At 32.6% G+C, this 11777-nt stretch overlaps 1 long non-coding RNA gene across 1 annotated transcript; it reads right to left on the reverse strand.

The window, feature by feature from the left end:
• Positions 1 to 1451: 1451 nt before the first annotated feature.
• LOC142223122 (uncharacterized) lies at positions 1452 to 2497 on the reverse strand. The gene is made up of 4 exons (XR_012718583.1): positions 2185 to 2497; positions 1985 to 2060; positions 1628 to 1925; positions 1452 to 1557 (listed from the first exon to the last, which is right to left on the reverse strand). It is a non-coding gene; the product is annotated as an uncharacterized LOC142223122 (long non-coding RNA).
• Between the last annotated feature and the right edge of the window lie 9280 nt (positions 2498 to 11777).

Below are 11777 nucleotides of genomic sequence, written 5' to 3' on the forward strand. Positions count from 1 at the left end.
CACATATTTTGACACAACATCCGGCGTGAAACAAGGATGTTTATTATCCCCCTTGCTCTTCGCTTTATATATAAATGACCTTCACGAATGTCTGGAAGGCGACGTCATTATAGAAGAAAAAAATATACGAATACTTATGTATGCGGACGATATTGTTATCCTGGCAGACGAGATAACCACTTTAAGAAGCATGATTTCGAAACTAGAGCAATACTGCAAAACGTGGAACATGGAAGTAAATCCAAGCAAATCCAAAATCATGGTATTCAGAAATGGAGGGAGATTATCGAATTAAGAGAAGTGGTACTATAGAGAACAGGAAATTGAAATCGTTGCTGAGTATGTTTATTTAGGAGTAATATTTACGCCAAAACTAAATTTCAAACCCCATGTATATAATAGAATATCCCAAGCCAAAAATGCTATAAATTCGACATGGAAAATGTTTTTTAAAAAGGATAATATCACTCTAAAAATGAAATGGGAAATATATCGCGCTGTTTGCCGATCTATTCAATCATATGCAGCACAAGTATGGGGATTCACCCACTTCGATGAAATTGACAAATTTCCAAGATTTGTTGTGAAACGTTTACTAAAATTGCCTGAAAATATACCTAATTATGTTGTCGACCTGGAAACGAACATAGACGATGGGCATAACTATACCCTACAACTTCATCTACAATACATTTATAGAGCACTATTCGAGTATGATGTAGATCGGTTGCCAAATTTTTTCAGCAAAATACTCTTGCAAAAGAAATTATTTTGGGTAAAATCTATTAATGATCTGCTAAGCCAGTTTGGAGAAGCGAACATGGAAGCAAACATTACTAAAGAAATGTGGCATAATACCTTTTCCAGGTTGGTGGAAACACATAGTTTGGTTAACAAACTGAAAAAAATCGAGAATGCAATGGGTAGTAGCACAAGGATTTACAAACATCTCGATTACAATAAGGGTGTAATGTATCTGAATGGTCCATACAGTCAAGATGAAACAGCATTGATAATGAAGACTCGATCGGACATGCTTAATCTGAATGGTAACAACTACTCTATGGTTGAAGAACAAACACTCTGTACATTATGTAATCTCCAGGAAAGGGAAAACGTTCAGGGGCCAAATCACCGCAGTCGAAATCGAGTAATTCGTCATCGTAGTGTAGTTTACGGGGATCACCGTAGTCGTTATCGAATTGTTTCTACTCGAAGTTGAACACGATAGGTAGCATGCTATCGAAAACGAAGTTTGTAGTGATTTTTGAGCAGAAAAAAGGTAAACAAAAAGAAAAAAGTTGGTGAAAATGTAATTATTATTCTATTTTGGCAAAATACATTTAAGAAAATATAATATTACTTGCATTTAGGGAAACGGATCAAAGAGAGGAATGCTCAGTAGCCGCTTCAAAAAAACTTATTTTTTCAAGAACATATTTAAAAGTTTCTGTTGTTGAGGCAAATGGCCAAGTAGCGATTTCCAAAGGATTTTGAATAAATACAAAGCTGAATAAAAGACTTGATTTATTTCGCAAATGTATTATATTAAAATTCCTATTATTGAAGAAAATAAGGTATTTAACAACATATTCAAATTAAAATAGTTAATCTAATAATTACATACTTTTTGGTTTGAAAACCACTAATAATTAAAAAGAAATTCTGAATTAGCTCCACGTCACCACGCTAACTTATATCAACTGCAATAATAATTAAATATTAAAATGGTGGAAGCCTGGGACGCATCTTGACAATTAAAGTTTCGTTAATAGATAATTTACTATTCAAAAATCGATATTTAGAACAATATAAAATATTTCATGTTTTAAATTAAGTGTTGCCAGATCAACAATGAGAAAATCATGGGGCTTTTGGTTGTAGCGCCAACAGTTTCTTTTGACAGATGAAAACGTCTTTAAAATCTATGGATGTTAAAAACACAATTAGTTAAAAGCACTCACTTCAAAATAGAATCACTTACTCTACTTCAGGCTATGCTAAAGGACTGCTTTTGTCACGAATATTTTTCCTTATTAATGCCACTTTGTACTCATCCTCTGAATCCGAAGACGAGGAAAACAAAAAAAAAACACATAAAAACAATATAAATATCTCAGAAATAACATAATTTGATAACAAAAAATTATTTTGAAATTCTTCTATCTTCCAATTTCTTATTACCATATGTTTACAGCAATGTAAAAAAAGTAGTAGACAAAATAAATTACGATCGAATGCGGTGATCCAAAAATTTAATGCGATCGAAATGTTTCTCTATACGAAACAGAACTCGATGACGAATGCGGTGATTTGGCCCCAGCACTTGTTAGGCAGATGCCCAATTATGACCGAGATACGACGACAAATCTTTGGCGTTGATCAGCTATCACATAACCATATAATCTTTGTTCTAAACGGTAGTGGAAATGATGACTGGGAAAAGCTGATAAAATACTTAAAAATCTCTTTGAATTATAGAGCAGTTATCACAAATGAATTCCATTAATTTTGAACATACATATGTAATATTAATAATATGGTCAAACAACAAATGTCACATAACACTACATTCGCACCGGCTGACGATATAAATATCATAGTCGTAAATTCTTTCATTTGAAATGTTTAAATTGAATTCATATTTATGTATAGTATAAAATGATCAATAAAGAAAGAATACAATAAAAAAATAAAAAAATAAAAAAAAGTAACATACATTACTAAATATACCTTGTGTCTGTTGTGAACGCTGAAGACATTAAAAAATTAACCCCAATATTTTCCTTCAAAATATGACATATTCTTAACAGCAGAAACAAATATATAGAATACATTTTCGTCAATACTTTAGTTAAAATTTTCTAAAATAAACATACATTTTCTTTCAATATGCATTCATTTCTTGTGTGCATTTTAACTTCAATTATTTTTAAGTGCAAACATATAATTCTCATAAACTTGTAGAAAATGTTCAGGACAAACACCCAGAAAAATTTTAACAAAAATATATTAATAATTGCAACATATCACAAAGATGTTAATAACACTACACTGAAAAAATAATTGTCGTGAGGTTAAAGATTTCATGTCTTTAAAATACAATTACAAATTTTGCTTAGCATAGAAGACGCATTTCTCTAATATAAAGTTTTTTCCTTGTCCAAAAGTCGATAAACTTTTCAATGAAGTCGTATTGTCCTTATAATTAAGTGATTTGACTTAAAAATGGGTATCATAACATGAAAGAAAAAATGTTTGGTCTAAGGTCAACTTGACTTTAATAATTCAGAAAATTTTTTTAAATTTAATGAAATTGTCTTTAAATTTGATGTCTTTTTGTACCTTGACTACAAAGCAAAAAATCATTCAAATATAGGACATGCTTTTCAAAACTTAAAAAAGTTTTTTACTTGAAATATAGCATAATTTATAGTGGAAGTCGAGTATTAATTTGGAAAATAAAGTTGTCGTTAACTCGTTGTTAAAGGACTTTGATAGCATATGAAGAAAAAAGCTGAGAAAGCGAAAAATTAAAATTTGCTTTCTAGAAGCAAGTACAACAAACCCAAATTTAACCCTTCTGTGCGTGATGAGGTCCCGCTGGACCTTTTTGATTTTTATTCATACATAACTTTATCTTTTATATGAATTTCAGCTTGATGGTTTATGACTTCTTGTACTGAAGTGTTTTAAGTTGAAAACTTTAAATTTTTATGTGATTGAATCATTAAATCGGTTTTTATAGGTATTTGAAAAAGTTTAGTGCGATTCTGCGTGATGAGGTCCAATGGGACCTATTACTAATTACATTAGTGGTTTTAGCACAGTTTAAAAAGCAGTGTAAAGATATTGCGATTTTCGTATTTGGAACAATTAATAACACTAACATCCTTTCAGAAAATACCGTTATTTGGAAGAATTTGTCATTTTTTGAAGTTTCCATTGGTTTCGTTGCTTGGTAGTACATAATTTTATGTCTTCCGTTGATATATCCAATATAGTGAGAGTAAACGTGCAAAAAAAGTTATTTGAACTTCATGGAAATCGTGGTCGAAATAAGTTTTTATATTTCTATACATTTTCCAGACCTATCGGCTCCTGGAATTTGGCAAGATGTGCCTCAATTTGGACCAAGTTTGAAACAACCACTGTGCACATAATACTGCGAGCAAAACGAACGCCACTAAAAAAAATCGTATTGTTTTTCCTTCAAAAATCCAGTTTGTTAAGAACATTCAACTACAAAAACAATATATTGTTGCTTGGTACGTATAAGGATACTTATAGGTACCACGCCTGCGTCAAACATCAGGGCCACTAGTATACTAATCAAAAATTTTAACATTATCTGTATCCTATTAAAAATTAAATAAAACTCTATATTTACAACCAAATGTTTATATATGCAATTTGTGCATTATAGAAGAGTAAACCTACAGTAAATGATCGAAAAATATCGTAGGGATAACCTCTCTACCATCCTTTTTTAATTGTAGGTCCCACGGGACCTCATCACGCTGGTATCGCTTCCAGTGTTATCACATACACAAGGGTTAAAAAAGAATTGTGTCTTACAAGTTTCCTTACTTGTATTCTCCGCTTCTTTGGCTCGGAATCAATACCAATTTTTTTTTAAAGTAAAGATAAAATCTTTGGAACAGGGCATCCTTTTTTTCAGTCTAGTTTACACTGAAAATGTACACTTGATGAGGGGTGATTTTTCTTATGGAACAGTTTTTGAGATATTCCGTTATTTTTAGTTTTTCGACCTTTTTCACTAAACAAATAAATCTCGAGCTAGAAATGTCCGATTATATCGTTGTTGGTACTTGAATGCTAGGTATTGAGATGACGAACAAACTTGGATCTGTAATAATTAAATTTAAAAAAAAATATACTCTATGCCAGCAGAAAAGTATAAACCATTGAAAAAAAATGTTTCTCTTCATGTTCGTAAAGATGATACTTTAACGTAAGAAATAAGATCAGCTAGAAGAAAATCGACCAATAAAATGGCAAAGTTATAAACAATTGAGTGAATAAATCCGATGCCGAATCATGTAAATATGAGCCACACAAAAATGCCACTCAGCCGCACAAACATGCATTTTTGTGTGGGTGAGCGGCTCATATTTACATGATTTGGCATCGGATTTATTTTAGCCTTCATTTTCGAATTCAGCAGATCACAATACATAAGATAAGTCACCTCTCATCAAATGTAAAGGGTGATTCTTTTGAGGTTAGGATTTTCATGCATTAGTATTTGACAGATCACGTGGGATTTCAGACATGGTGTCAAAGAGAAAGATGCTCAGTATGCTTTGACATTTCATCATGAATAGACTTACTAACGAGCAACGCTTGCAAATCATTGAATTTTATTACCAAAATCAGTGGCAGAAAATCCGCTTTTTTATCGACAAATTTTGTTCAGCGATGAGGCTCATTTCTGGTTGAATGGCTACGTAAATAAGCAAAATTGCCGCATTTGGAGTGAAGAGCAACCAGAAGCCGTTCAAGAACTGCCCATGCATCCCGAAAAATGCACTGTTTGGTGTGGTTTGTACGCTGGTGGAATCATTGGACCGTATTTTTTCAAAGATGCTGTTGGACGCAACGTTACGGTGAATGGCGATCGCTATCGTTCGATGCTAACAAACTTTTTGTTGCCAAAAATGGAAGAACTTAACTTGGTTGACATGTGGTTTCAACAAGATGGCGCTACATGCCACACAGCTCGCGATTCTATGGCCATTTTGAGGGAAAACTTCGGAGAACAATTCATCTCAAGAAATGGACCGGTAAGTTGGCCACCAAGATCATGCGATTTGACGCCTTTAGACTATTTTTTGTGGGGCTACGTCAAGTCTAAAGTCTACAGAAATAAGCCAGCAACTATTCCAGCTTTGGAAGACAACATTTCCGAAGAAATTCGGGCTATTCCGGCCGAAATGCTCGAAAAAGTTGCCCAAAATTGGACTTTCCGAATGGACCACCTAAGACGCAGCCGCGGTCAACATTTAAATGAAATTATCTTCAAAAAGTAAATGTCATGGACCAATCTAACGTTTCAAATAAAGAACCGATGAGATTTTGCGAATTTTATGCGTTTTTTTTTTTTAAAAAGTTATCAAGCTCTTAACAAATCACCCTTTACATGAAACAAATTTATTTTGTTAACTAGTGTTGAAGAAAATTTATTAAAAATAATAATGTTTTCTTTTGTTTAATAAAATTTTATACTTTGGCAGAAAAAAATTGGAACTAAAAATTGTTAAAATGTCTTTAGCTCTATATGAAGTTCTGGACAGACAAAATTTAAGTAAAATTTACTCATTTGAGAAACTTACTGAGCGAGGGAGAACCAGTGAATGCACCAAGTAGAAAAATTTTGGATAGTTATTGAAAATTTTACTATACTGTATACCAAACAATAACAAGTAAATATTTTTCAACAAATTCAAGAATATTTATCTTTTTCACTTGTTCATTAAAATTTCGTGATCAATGAGTTCATCTGAAATGGAATTCGTCCCTGCCAAAATTTTTTGAATTTGACTGCACTTCTGCACCCTCAAAAAAAAAATCGCTTCTCTAACATATGTTCCAAACATATTTTGCAGGAAGCACATATATTATTGGATACTGCTGAAATATTAATATGTTTGTTTTATGTGAACATATTATATGTTTGGAAGCACTTTGAGCCCAAAAATATTATATGTTTGGAAGAATTTTCCCCAAAGAAGATTGAGCTCATTCCCTCACAAATTTTCACTTCCACGAAATTTTTTAGTTCTTGGCACCTTTTTCTGTAATACAAATAATGTTGAAGAAATTATTCAATTTTATAAATTTTACCTTTCGCCTGGACGGATAATCGAACCGAGTTTGTAAGCCAAATTACTATCCACTGGGCTACGTAGCTGTTATAATCACCAGTAGACAATTATCGTTATATGTTACATTTATATAGCATAGTTTGCAGCGCCCACGAGCCCATGCAAACATAACATTATTTAACAGAAACATACTTTTGTTGGTCACGTGGAGCCGTGGTTAGCATGTCTGCCTTGCATGCAAAGGGTCGTGGGTTCAATCCCTGCTCCGACCGAACACCATTATTTTTTAAATTTACACATTTATATTTATACTATATTACATTTTTATAACGAAACTTGGAAATGTGGGTTATTAAAGATTTACAGTCAGAAACAGTGCTTATAACATTTGTAACAAAAAACTGTTTTTGGTATAAAAGTTTGAAATTTTGGAAGGTATTCAAAAACTCTAACAAAAGAAGAACGTGGAGTCGAGTATAAACATACATACCCGTGTAAAAATTGGAGGATCCAATCCTATCTAATAATATCAAATTGGATCTAATTGGATCTGTTCAGATATTGGTTCAGACATAATTAGATATGCACAGATATGCTATATATGGTGCTAGATCTGGTTAGATATAATTGCAGATCTCATCATATATAGTATAATATCTAATTATATCTGGCATATCTAATAATATATGCTTAGATAGGACCATATATAGCACTATATCTAATAAGATATGGTAGATATAACATCATATCTGACTATATATGGGGTTCAATAGGTCCAAAATATAATAAAAAAAAATCATGAACAAGTTAAAAAGATTTTTGAAATACACGTCTAAAAAAAAACTATTCGAGATATATACACAAAGTTACAGATGGAAAAATAACTTTTGTTTATTTAACGAACTTACATAATACATCTTAAAGTGTTTGGCAGTTTATAAACATGTTTTTCGAGTTTCAGAACATGGTTGAGCTCCTTCACTTCAGATGGTTTAACAATCTAAAACAGTTTTGGAAATGGATATAATGATCAGCGCCAGTTTTTAAATGTTTTATCGCATACTGCTGGTTGACGTCAAAAAGAGTAATAAAAATAAATTGTTGAAAATTCGCAAAGAAACGCCATTTTCTATTAATTGTACAGTATAGATATTAGTTTTAGTATTTTTATATAAAAGGGATGTGTAGATATTTGTATCCATTTGACACCTCGAGTAGTAAGAAAAATGTGGGTTTCATCAAAACACTCATTTAGTATTTGTCGTTCCCATGCGTTTGGAGTTTAATTAACCTTTCATCCAAAGCATTATCTAGTATCCTAAGTAGATTACAAAATGAATTTTTATTTTGAAATATACTCATATAAAAAGACTGCTGTAGGAAACATTGACTGCTGTTTTTTTTTTTTTTTTTTTTTGGTAAACAAAAAAGTGCTGTTTTCGCAGTTTTTCTTCGAAAGTACAATCTGTTAGTTTGGAATAACAGACATACTGCCCAAAAGTTAGTAGTTTGCTTAAATAATAGAACTTCAAACATTAAAAAACATTTAGTAGATTTTGATTATGCAATAACATTTCTGAACAAGTCGCCCTTTTCAATATATGTCCCACTCGGAGATAGTAATTTACATTTTATTTAAAACATGGGAGCCACCGTGGTGCAATGGTTAGCATGCCCGCCTTGCATACACAAGGTCGTGGGTTCGATTCCTGCTACGACCGAACACCAAGAAATTTTTCAGCGGTGGATTATCCCACCTCAGTAATGCTGGTGACATTTCTGAGGGTTTAAAAGCTTCTCTAAGTGGTTTCACTGGAATGTGGAACGCCGTTCGGACTCGGCTATAAAAAGGAGGTCCCTTGTCATTGAGCTTAACATGGAATCGGGCAGCACTCAGTGATAAGAGAGAAGTTCACCACTGTGGTATCACAATGGACTGAATAGTCTAAGTGAGCCTGATACATCGGGCTGCCACATAACCTAACCTAACCTAACCTTATTTAAAACATTTTTAATCGCGGGAAACATTTCCTTCAAAAGAGCAATGGTTTTGTTGCTTGTCGTAATTGTAAAAAGTAAACGTTGCCCAGATCACCAAAAAGCCGTACCTTGAGGATGGGGGCTTCAATACCTTCTTGGTTTTCTAAGCAACGCCGTCAGGGGCATCACTTCTAAATAAATTTAACGCAAGACTAGCTGAGAAAATTAAGAAATTTAATATAATTGTTTTAAATGTGTTCCTTTGATAAAGTGTATATCGTTTCCTTTATTGCGGAGATTATGTAGGTAAGTAGATTGTATTTGTTATTTCCTTAGTAGTCATTTTCATATTGTTTTACTATTTTCTAGATTTGGAAAAAAAAGGAAACCTCAGTGGTGTACTGGTTAACATGCCCGCCTTGCATTCAAAAGGTCACGGGTTCAATCCCAGTTCCGACCAACACCAAAAATTATTTCGGCGGTGGATTATCTCCTCGCCGTAATGTTGGTGACATTTCTGCTTCAAAGATTCTCTAAGTTGTTTCAGCGCAACGTGAAATGCCGATAGGACTCGATTATAACAAGGAGGTCCCATGTTATTGAGCTAATTATTGAATCGAGCAGCAGTTAGCGATAAGTGAGATGTTGATCTCTGTGATGTCATGATGGTCTGAATAGTATGTATGAGCCTAAAATAACAGCCTATCGCTATACCTAACCTAATCCCGAATACACTTTAAATGTGAGTATTAAAAGCAACATAAAATTATATGGCAATTTTTATTGCAACTTAAAGAAGAATGATCCAAAACAATACTAATACTTGCTTACATAGTTCAATATATTCCCATATTTGTTTATTCCTATATTTGTTTAATAATTGTTTTTTTTTTACTTAATTTCATTGCAGATTGCCTTAACGCTGAAGAAACAAACGAAAAAAACCTTGGACAACACTCTAACTCAACTGTCAATACTCTTAAATAGCTTTGATGGATCAATTTAAATTAAACATATTTATTATGCACATACATTTTGTCTGTATTATTAAATAAAACAATTGATCTCATTTTATATACAAATTATGGGCTTTTATGTGTTGAAAGATCTCGAAAGATACAATTGTATCAAATAATATACAATTATATCAAATTAGATCTGATTAGATGTGTCTCATTTTTGAGATCTGCTCAGATCCAATTTCATAGTATTTAGATCTGACCAGATATAACCATTTTTCGTATCTGCTCAGATCTGACCATATCTTGGCTCAGATCTAACCATATCAAATCAGATCCCCCAATTTTTACACGGTAAATAATTTTATAATATACGAGTACACATAAATTTATTTAGGCGTGAACAATTTTTTACTAGCATTTAACACCATTTTAAATTCATTTAAAACTCATCGTGTTTTGTACTTAATTTCATTTTTACCTTTAAGGCTGCTATTAAGTTGGCATTATCGCTCTAAAATGATGTTTTGCCTTTTACTTTTCGTTAATAATTAATTTTAAAGAAAATAAACTTTTTCAATTGTTTTAGTTGCAAAACTCCAACTTAATGCCCGCTTTTATATTTGAAGGTGTCCGGCAACTCCTCTTGGACTACTTATTAATAAAGAGGAACTAAACTTTGTTTTTATACATTTTACTGTTTAATTTTTCACTATTTCCTCCTTGTTTCATTTTACTGCCCCAACTCTAAAAAGAGCATAGTGCCCTTTTGTTATTTGTATGAAGATCCCTTTCTAATTTTTGTATATTTTCCACTTTTTTTTTTAATTTCCTTTGCCTGAATATTTTGATTTACTCCTCGTACGCACAGTGGGCGATTGGGCCTCGTTAGCGGCATTTAATTAATAACTTCTAAACAAACAAAGATATCTTCAGACGGTTTTTTTTTCACAGCTCAGAAAAAAGTCATAGAATTTTTTAAGAAAAAAAATTTTTGTTTAAATTTATTTTTTTAATTTTTAAATTTTTTTTTAATTTCAAATTTTTTTTTTAACTTCAATAAACCAATTTTATAAATCAAAATTATCTTCGGAATCTTCGGACCCAGAATCAGGCATAACTAGATGCTTCATTAAAAGCAAGCTCTTAACATCATCGTCCATAATAATATTTTTTGCAGACGAAATTGAAGACCCATTGGACAATGAAGATATCAAAGGGTCAGACGAAACTAACAAAGCATGTATGATATCTTCCATTGTATTTTTCCTGGATTTTTTTTCTTGTATTGCTCTCGCGTATGTTTCGATAGTCCTTGTTCCTGGCTTCAAGAGCTTCTTCGGATATCATACCAATCGGAAGGGAAAAATGGTTTATTATATCTGCTCCATGAATTAAAATTCTGTGAACAGACGATGGCATGTAAAACCAGGAGTATGCTTTAACAATAATTTCGGCAGTTTCCAATGCGTAAGATCTGAATGCGTCTGAATTTATGTCGTATCCACAAGCCAATGCTCGTAAGACTACGCTAAATCGATATATTAAATCATAGCTTACTCCTGTTATACGAGCAGCTAAATTTGGTTGTTGGAAAAACCTCCTTGCAGTGTTTCCGTTGTTCGTGCTGCCAGTACCAGCCATTGGTATATCTACCAACAAATGCATTTCTTCCCTTAGCTTCTGCTGAATACTTCTTTTATTTTGGTCAACGACATCCTTGTCATCCTTGCAATGTGCAAAACACACTCGAAAAACCTTATCCATGCGTGGAGACTTGATAAGCCATATTCAAATAGGTTTCCCTTTATAGGAAAGCTTTTCACCAAATTTAGATCGTTCATATTTTTGGGAGTCGCGCTACAGATTCCGCATGTTTGCGAAGCTGATTCCGATATGACACTGAACGTTTTGCCATCAAGCATGGTCATATGAAATTGGTGATCAATTCTTAAGGTACTCACAAATGTTGGAGAAATATTTAATATTT

The sequence above is a fragment of the Haematobia irritans genome, chromosome 2, assembly GCF_050003625.1.
Source record: "Haematobia irritans isolate KBUSLIRL chromosome 2, ASM5000362v1, whole genome shotgun sequence".
In the NCBI taxonomy this organism is placed as follows: domain Eukaryota; kingdom Metazoa; phylum Arthropoda; class Insecta; order Diptera; family Muscidae; genus Haematobia; species Haematobia irritans.